This window comes from Vicia villosa, linkage group LG1 (genome assembly GCF_029867415.1).
Source record: "Vicia villosa cultivar HV-30 ecotype Madison, WI linkage group LG1, Vvil1.0, whole genome shotgun sequence".
Lineage (NCBI taxonomy): Eukaryota > Viridiplantae > Streptophyta > Magnoliopsida > Fabales > Fabaceae > Vicia > Vicia villosa.
Genome location: NC_081180.1, coordinates 36,368,558 through 36,378,537, shown reverse-complemented (window position 1 = coordinate 36,378,537; position 9,980 = coordinate 36,368,558). Strand labels below are relative to the sequence as shown.

The 9,980-nt window shown below is 32.3% G+C and overlaps 1 long non-coding RNA gene across 1 annotated transcript; it reads left to right on the top strand.

Annotated features, from left to right (window-relative positions):
* Window positions 1-3,028: 3,028 nt before the first annotated feature.
* Window positions 3,029-5,833, top strand: LOC131604339 (uncharacterized). The gene is made up of 2 exons (XR_009284634.1): window positions 3,029-4,883; window positions 5,595-5,833. It is a non-coding gene; the product is annotated as an uncharacterized LOC131604339 (long non-coding RNA).
* The last annotated feature ends 4,147 nt before the right edge of the window (window positions 5,834-9,980 follow it).

Genomic DNA, 9,980 nt, shown 5'->3' with positions numbered 1-9,980 from the left:
AACAGAGGCCTACAGGCTAGTCTATATAGGCTCAGGCCCGACCACACATTAATTTTAAATAAAAAAGGCCTAGGCTTTTTTATAAGCCTATTTAGTTAAAAATGCTAGGCCTCAGGCCCTAAAAAAAAGGTTTTAAGTCTATCAGGCCAGCCTATTTAAATAAATATGAATACTTTTTTATTATAATTATGTTATGTTTTGTATTTTGAATTAAGGCTTAAATGCACTTTTGATCCCGGTAAGTTAGCGAGTTTTTGATTTTCGTCCTTGTAAATTTTTTTTGGGGTCTGAATCCCTATATCTTACTTTTTGCTTGAGGTTTAGTCTCAAAAGCTAAAATCTGCAGGAAAATCTGCGGATTTTCCTACGAATTTTCCTGCGGATTTTGATTTTAAGGACTAAAACAAATGCGAAAGTGAAATATAGGGACTCAAACAAAAAAAAAACTTATAGGGACAAACATAAAAAACTCGCTAACTTACTTATGTATATATGTATCTTACTGCACTTTAATGGTTAACCGTTAACCATTCAGCATTTAATAAAAAAAGTCAATGAATAATTTACAAACTAGCTTAAACTCAAAGATACATAAAAAATTCCAACAGTGACTAAATAAACAACTCAACTAATACCAAAAAAAACAATGAAAAAACCTAAACAGCTAGAAATTAACCTTTAGAATTCAGGTTACAGTCATAAAAATCTAACCACAAATTTAAAAAAAAATGTAACCATATTATATATCTCGAAACTATTTTATAGTGAACTTCTCAAAAGATGATGTATCATTCAAATAAGGACGTTGGACAACAGCACAAAACATACAGCCAACATCGAAAACACAGCTCCGAAAGAATATAGCCCAGGAGCATTAGCTGCAATGTCACATAACAAACATAAGTTAATAATAATAATAACTATTTGAATGATGAACCTCAAAGAATTTAAATACTGAATAAATTTACTTACAGTGGTGACAAGGGTCTGTCATGTTACAAAGAGTAGGTAGCTTGATTGCCATTGCACCGTCCATTGATGAATTACCCTCTTTCATAGTATCACAGAAGCAACCGCCGCCGGAGAAATCTGCAACAATAGATTCAAACGCAGAACAACAGTCACCTGTGTTTGGATATTTATCCATAAAATATGGTTGACACTCCACCGACATATATATTATAGCCGATTTACACTTATCTTCCCAATTTGTGTAATAATATCCGTAAGGGTTCAATGGATTCCATGGACTTAGATAACCAGCATTACTAGTTTCGAAGATAAATGCAAGAAGAAAAGCTAAAACTAGGAAAGCCTTGGCCATTTTGCTTCACTCAAATTTCTACGAGATTTGTTTTAGGTTAAAGGATTATTATTTATATGGAATATTGATTCAACAGGATGCCATGATTTTTGGAGGAAGTTGTTGGGTACCCACTATCATAGAGCTTGGGCTATATTTGAATTTGAATTTATCAGTAAACCCTAATTTTACTAAAGATAAACAACGGTTACTTTATTATTTGAGTTCACATAATAACAAACATGTTGTTTTAGTTCATTTAAATTTATCAAATTATTTTTATTTTTATTAAACAAAAGTGAAAATTGAATCACGATATATATAAAAATATAATTCATTTAGGTCATATTATTGAAGTTGAGCGTAAGTATAAGAATTTAAAATTTTATAAATTTAATTTGTGAAAATTTAAGTGAACCGAATTATAGATATTTAAATCAATTGAATTAAGATATATCACTGCAACGAAAAAAATCCCTACAATTAGGCAAAAAAATCAACATTAATTATTTTGTTTTTAACCAAAAGAAGATAGTAAATTAAGAAAATAAAAACATCTCAATTATACTACCATCTCATATACTCAACTTTATAAAAATAGGGTATTTTTCAATACCACTACAAAAAAATGTAATTTTTTAGCTAGGAACTACTGAGTAGGGTTAACCACCTCACAAAATGTAATGATTTACAAATGTTATAATTATATTATTGTAATAATATGATAATTTTGTTAGTAAATTATTAAGATTTTCATTAACTTTTTTATAATATTTTGTGCACTTTGAATATATCTAAAATTTTAAAATATCCCTACACAACAAAAATATTGTCAAGAAATAAATTTTTTGAAAATTTAAGGTAAAATTTTTTTAAAGTGTTTCTCTTTCATTTTTATAAATATATAATTTATTTATTGAAAGAGATGAATAAATATTTTTCTATAATAGTAACTTAAATTATTAATTCTCTACTTTTATGTTTCAAGTGCAATGAATGGGTAAATAATTAATACAAATGTTGTATATGTATTATCCTATGTATTATTGTAAAAGTATAATAATTTCATTAATAAGATATTAATTATTTCATAAATTTTGTTATAATATTTTGTGTACTTTAAATATATCTCAGATTTTTATAATATCCATGGACAATAAAAAAATGTCGTCACTATTATTCAAGTCAATTCACTACAAGAAAATTAGAGTTTTACGATACAAAAGTTGCGACAGTTACTTGATAACTGTCATAACTCTAATATAAAAACGCGTGTCACGACGGTATACACCTACCGTCCTTACATTTTTTAAAAATTATTAAATATAACGACGGTTATATAACTACCGCCCTAGAAATCAGTTTACGACGGTTAAAAAACCGCCCTAATTTTTTTGTTACGACGGTACATTAACCGTCGCCCATTAAACAAAATAACACACGCCCTGCATCATAAGAAACTCCTCAAAGGTCACGACGGTGAACCAACCGTCACGCCCACTTACGTAAAAATTATCAAACCTCACGACGGTGAATCTACCGTCGCCCACTATTAAAAAACAATTATCGATTTGGTTGATGTAACAAAATGTATGATTTCTACTTCCATTTTTTTATTTAAAAATTAATACCACTTTTTTTACTTAGTTTAATTTAGAGTAATCATATTAATTAGGATTTCTTTTAGTTTAAGTTGCAAATCATATAAAATAGAAAAATATGTCTTTTTATTATTGGCTTTCATGAGGTCACGACGGTAAAGTTACCGTCGCCACCCCATATACCCCATAAATACAAATATTCTGTGAAACCCTACCACTAACTCTATGATTTCATGCTTCCGCCAAATCTAAATTATTGTAAGCGTGCAACTTTCATCTTTCCACTCAATCTAGATTCTTCACCAAACATTTCAATTTGAATCATACAACCCAACATGATTGAACCATTCAGAAAGCATGAGCGGGCCGAAGGGAGGGAAACCTGGCTTCCACCATCGTGGAAAGTTTGGTGAAACAATGCTAATTGTTGGGTCTAGCTAAAGTATTGGCAATGATAACCTCCATCCAGATAAGTTTTCTGTATTTTATTCGAACAAATTCTAGTTTCTACGTTTATTAGAGAAATGGATTTTTGTATTTCTATGTGTAAATTGTCTAATGTCCTTTAATCTACCTTTCGCGTGCATAGAAAGATCAGATAATCAAAGAGATTAAATAGGTGTTTGTGTTGACTCGGTCTTATGATGGCGTCAGCCTCATGGCGCTCATGGCAGAGATGAAAACAACCCCGGACAGGAATTCAGCACACCACACATTCGATGAAATGCCAAAGAGAAAATTAAGAAGAAGCAAAGTTGGGGCCTTGGAATACTTCGAGCAGGCTAACATCAAAATGTCGCTCGAATAGTCATATTGTACCGTCAACACCGTCATTCATAGATAAGTCACATATTCTCACTCTATTATGTGGTATCTAAACTTTTCATACATTGCACTATTTGCTTGTAATAACAGCTATCGGATTATAGGTTTAAACCTAATATAACCCCTGTTATCAGTAAAACCTTTGGCACAATTACATAATTTGAATATGTTGAGAGCTTAGCACCAGCAGCTGTTCCGATATCGGCCTTAGTGTATGGACTGGATTTTTAATGAGTTGCTGCTAAACAGTTTTTTAGAAATTAATATATTGATGATTATATTACAGGATTTAACATAATGTCAACATTGTTAAGATAATCCGAGCAACCGATGGTTTTATGCCACGGTGTTCCAAGGAGAGAAATTTGTTATGGAGATGGTGGTCGATCCATGACAATTCATGTTACCAATATGATCATCCCAGAAGAAGCCCGAACCTAATCACAATTCCTACATTGCAATCAAAAGTCACAGGGAGCTACATCAAAGTTCATAACGGAGTTCGGAGGCGCGAACTGTGAAGCTTCAGTCCAGACTCTGTGTCTTCCTCTAGTCTGTCCGAAAAATTTGTCCACTAAGATTGTACAAGCTTGCAGAGAAGTAATATGGTAGGAGTTTCCAATATCAATCTATAACTGGCTTGATCCGCATTAGCAAGTAGGCGTAACCAAATTGGAACATATTGCAGTTTCGGACAGTGACAATAAAAGATAAGTATTTGATTCCATTTAGCATGAAACGTACTGATACTTGCTCTCAATTCCATTAGTTTGTCATGTGCTGATACTTGTTGTTAATATTTTGTGTAGTGAATACATTTATATGGACTGAATCAATTTAAGAAAAGAATATCTTCCATATTTGAATGCATTCTTTGATGCTGTTGGATCAAACTTTAGCCAGGGAGAAAATTCCGCAACAGCCGAATGTTTGAAATAAGTTGCGTGTTAGCGGAGAGGCAAAGGATGCCGAGCACTAAGAGAAGTCTCTTCCTTACAGCAAATCCGACCTCGTATTCAATTCAGCGGCATCATACGAGTACACTGTCTCGAGGTTAAGTGTTTGTCGTTATTTCGATGATGCCGGTCAGTCTCGATAAACTCTCAAAGGCGTCATCTAAGGTCATCTGAGGTTAGGCTGATACGAGTTCAAAGGTATTCCTTCCCTGCTTTTTCATTTATAGATTGGAACTTAGAAGTTAGGTGAATAGGAATAAATATGATCTAATATTCATGTCGGTATTAGCAAGTTACAGTGAGTATGCCCTTCTAGAATTGCAAAAGCGTTTACTCCATAATCTATAATCGACTTTGTTGGTTCAATACTCTGTTGGGCTTACCTATTACACCTTAATTTCCCTGCAAAATATATCAAACAGAGCATAGGATTGGCACAGATTGTGTGTTGAAAGAACTTCATGGATTGTCATCTAGGCCGGTATTAATCGTCCAATTTAAACATTGCATACATTTAGAATGGTTCATAACAGTATTTTGAAACTTCAAAACAACGTACATATTTTCTCAATCATGTATTGCCATGTGATGTCTTGTTATATAGCCATGGTTTTCCTAAAACTCTTGGGGTCTGTCTCAATAAAAATATAAGAAAATGTTGTCAACTATTTAGAGAAAATGGATGATGTAATATTGTTTGTGGCATGAGATATATTTAAGTAAATACTCAGGAACACTTTTGTCAGGTGGTATATACGTGTGTAGACTTTTTATAATGGTATAGCACTTTCTATAATGCTAGACAATTTATATACAACTTTTTATGGCTTATAATGTTATGTATGATATATGTACGTTGAAATGAGATATATGACAATTAAACTCATGTTTTACTTTATTGTTTGTCAGGACTGAACGAGACAAATGGGGTCGGAGAGCTAATTCGGTGAACAAGGTTGATCATACAGCAAGCAACATACAAATAACAGCTATCAGATTATATGGTTAAACCTAGTATAACCCCTGTTGTCTAGAAAGCCTTTGGAAGAATCACATAATTTGATTTATATTTATAGTATTAGTTATGTTATTTTGATACTGTAGCCACATATTTATAGTATTATTTATCTTTAGTATTAATTATGTTATTTGATTTAGTATATAATAGGATTTATAGTATTATTTATCTTTATATAATATTTATTATGTTATTTGATTTCCTATATGATAGGATATACACATATGTGTGGTTTTAGTGACCATATATATTAGTAGATAATAATTTAAATTAATTTTTTTTTATAAAAAGTATAAAACTTAATATTAATTTACGTTGTTGTTAAATATAAAAATTAAATAATCAGTAGCCCTTCAAACTGTTCTAAAAAAGATTATATTAAAAATTTATAAATCAAATTACGATGGTTTGAATAGTCAGGATATCACATTAACGACAGTTTTAAACAGTCACAATCAACAGCAAAAAAAATCTATCGGATATTCACGACGGTTCGAACCGTCAGGATATCCCATTCACGACAGTTCTAAACCGTCACGAACAACAACCAAATTAAAAATCAGTCATATTCACGACGGTTTTTACCCGTCGCCATTTCTAGTTAATGTCAGTTCTAACCCGTCGTGAACTAGCGCGACGGTTGGGGTGACGGTTTTGGCAACCGTCGCGAAACGGGTTGGGGACACACGTTTCTGCGACGGTACTACAACCGTCGTGGATTGTAAATTGTGGTGGTTTTAACCGTCGTAATCTGCAAAAATAACCGTCGCAATCTGCATATTTTCTTGTAGTGATTTAAGGAAATTAAAATCAGAAAATATTTATTGTAATTATAGTATAAGTTTTTTTAAAATAAATATAATTGATAGTAATATGAAAGATATTAAAAAAAATACATTAACATTAATATAAAATTGTTTCATGATAAAATTAAAAATTATTTCAATAAATGATCCTACAGTTATTATATTACAACTAGGGGTGGAAATAGGCTGGCCGAGCTAGGCTTTGTCAAGCCTAAGCTTGGCCTGTCAAAAAAACCGAAGCCTAAGTTTGGTCTGTAGCCTGTCGTAGGCTTATTTTTTAGGCCTGAGTCTGACCTTTTCGAATGCCTGGTTAGCCTGTTAGCCTACATAAAAGCTTATTTGTTTTAGACATATATAAATAAGCCATTAAAATAATGTTTAACTTACCTATTAGCATAAGTTCTAGGAGACTATTTGTTTAAGAGAACTTATGAAAACAATGTTCATCTGGTGTTTTCATCTTATTTTCATAAATTCTCAAGTTTTTCTTCTATGTATTTTGATTTAAAGTACAAAATATAACATAATGATCATAAAAAAGTATTCATATTTATTTAAATAGGTCGGCCTGATAGGCTTAAAAGGTTTTTTTTTAGGGCCTGAGGCCTAGCCTTTTTAACTAAATAGGCTTATAAAGTAGCCTAGGCCTTTTCTATTTAAAAATAATGTGTGGTCTGGCCTGAGCTTATATAGGCTAACCTGTAGACCCCTGTTATCGGCCTGACCTATTTCCACCCCTAATTACAACCACTCAGAGTTATTATATTTCATAATCAATTTAATTTGTGTTGTTTTTTTAATGTCACTTTAATTAAATACAAAGGCATATAAGTGAGTTAAAAAGCAACATTTCTTGCTTCTAAACTTTATATTTTAGTTATTTTAAATATTTATTTATATTTGAGTTATGAAGTTCTTTTTTTATTTGTCTTTTTTTTTTGGAAAAGAAATTATTTTTATTGCTAAAAAATATATAATAATAAATTGATTCTAAGGATCAAGGTCACCCGTCAACACAAAACCTATTCTATGTTAAGATTAGTTACATTCACGCGCTCTCATAATCTTTTTCTATGCATAAGTACATCTCATCACCACATTAAATTTAATTTTCTCCTCAATCTTATTATTAATGTAACCCTGGGAGAAAATTAAATTATTTCTAGATTTCCAAGTTTCATACATTGTTTCTGCTATTGCCAATTTTAACATTTGACGCATCCATTCTTTCTTTTTGGTATCTTGAATGAGCCATTTTTTCTCTATTCCAAGCATCAGGTGTTATGCTATATCTCAGCCAATCAAGAATACTTTTCCCCAAATTATTAGTGGTATTGCAGTCAAACAGAAGGCGATCAATTGTTTCTGTCTGTTTGCTATATCTCTAGGCCTAACACTATTGTTGTATATTATCCTCTTCGACTCCACATCTTCTTTTTTCACTACGAAGCTCTCTATACATATTGGATGTTGTATATTTCCCTGTTTGAACAACAAGACTCCAATAGGTTGTCTGAGCCACTTTATCTCTACACTTCGTAACTTTCTTAAGGATCCAAGAACAGTTGGGTTTCTCTTTCCATTCCATAATACATTGGCCTTTGATATAGTACGTGTTCATTCACTTGATCCACAACTTATCCTCCTTAGACTAGAGATTACATAGGAGTTTACTAGTAGTTGTTATGCTCCATTCAGTCAAAGAGGTAATATTCAGCCCCTGCTGCTTTAGGATAACACATTTGTCACAAGCATGAAGTGCTTTCATGCTTCCTGCATTAGTTCCAGACCATAGATATGTTTGAGCGGTAAAGCGGCAAGCAACAAAAGTTTTGAAAATATTTATCCGAGAATTATCGTGTTCACAGATATGGTTGTAGAATTTCGTTCAACAGTTTATACGGTTTCGAGCTTGGATTTGAATGAATTGAAATATGAAAATGGAAAAGTAAATATTAACACAAAAAAAAATTCATTCTTTGAAAAGATAAGACTTATCAAGTATTACACAATCTACTTATCACAAACTTAAACTTATCGACCAATTATACCCAACCTACAATACTCGTCAATGTCACCCAACATCACTCACACCCTAAGTCATTTCTAACCAACAGTAGAGAGAACTACTATATCATCTCAGTGACGATCTCTCAGCCAACCTCAACAATACAGCAGACATCCATATCAATCATATCGACGATCTCTCAACCGAGACAACCAACACGGAAGCATTAAGCTTCGACACTCATATAGATTGTTAGCTCTAAATCTATCTCTAGAGTTCAGAAACTAACAGATAATCATCCTAGATAAGAATTCAAGAAGTTTATCTCTACAACAACCCAAATCCCTAGCATAGAGCAAAAATCTAAGACAACAATTAACAAAGATTTGTAAAGCAAGCTTTATATAACGCCATGGGTGACAAATATACATGAGTTCAAAGTAAATATTCATACAAACCCAAGAAACGAAGAATACACAAAGAAGAAGAGAAATGAGCCACTAATCTCTCGGTTTGTCAACGTTGTTTGATGAGCAATCCACTCCAGATCACCCATATGCGAGCTCCAATGTTGTTTTCTAAGCTAATCTAACTAAAAATTGTTTGGTAATGGAGTGGGGGCAAAAAATACCCAAACCATGACCTAGAAATGTGATTTTCCCCTATTTAATGACTTTCCAAATCGCCCAGACTGCGCTCAACGTCCAAAATCCGCACTAAGCGGGCTCTCTTCTTCCAAACTTGTCAAAAATTCTCTCAGACCGCGCTTAGCACGGTCAAGCCCGCTTATCCCATTCAACATAAAATAAAATCTTGTTTTGGCCATAACTTTAGAACCATAACTCCGATTTGCTCCCAGTTCAAAGACTTGGAAAGCTTACTCCAAATTGATGATTTTTATCATCCTTATTTTGATATTTATCCGCCGATGAATAGCTCAAAATCGCGCATTTGAATTGGTGTCTTCGACACTTTATTGTTCATGCTTCAAATACACATCAATACCTACAAAATGAATAAAAAACTATTAAATAGTACATAAATGAATCAAAAACACAATGAATATGATATATGTACAAATATAACAAAAATGTACATGTTCACGCATAGGTTGAGGAAAAAGAGACGATAAGTGTCGTTAAACTATATACACAAATAACTACAATTTGACACTTATCAAGATACTAGTCATTTCAATCTTTTTTATCACTATCTTAGGGATGGGAAATACTTTCATACAATAAGCGGTGATAGCAAAAAGAAGACTCATAATTAGTTGTAATCTCCAAGCATAGCTTAGAAGTTTCACAGACCAGTGTCTAATTCTACTCATAATTTTATCCATTAGAGGTTCATATTGGTACACAAATAATTTCCTATTGGATAGAGGGACTCCTAAGTATTTAAAAGGTAACATACCTGCTGAAAATTTAGTAGTTTCCAAGATCTTCTTTTGGACCTAT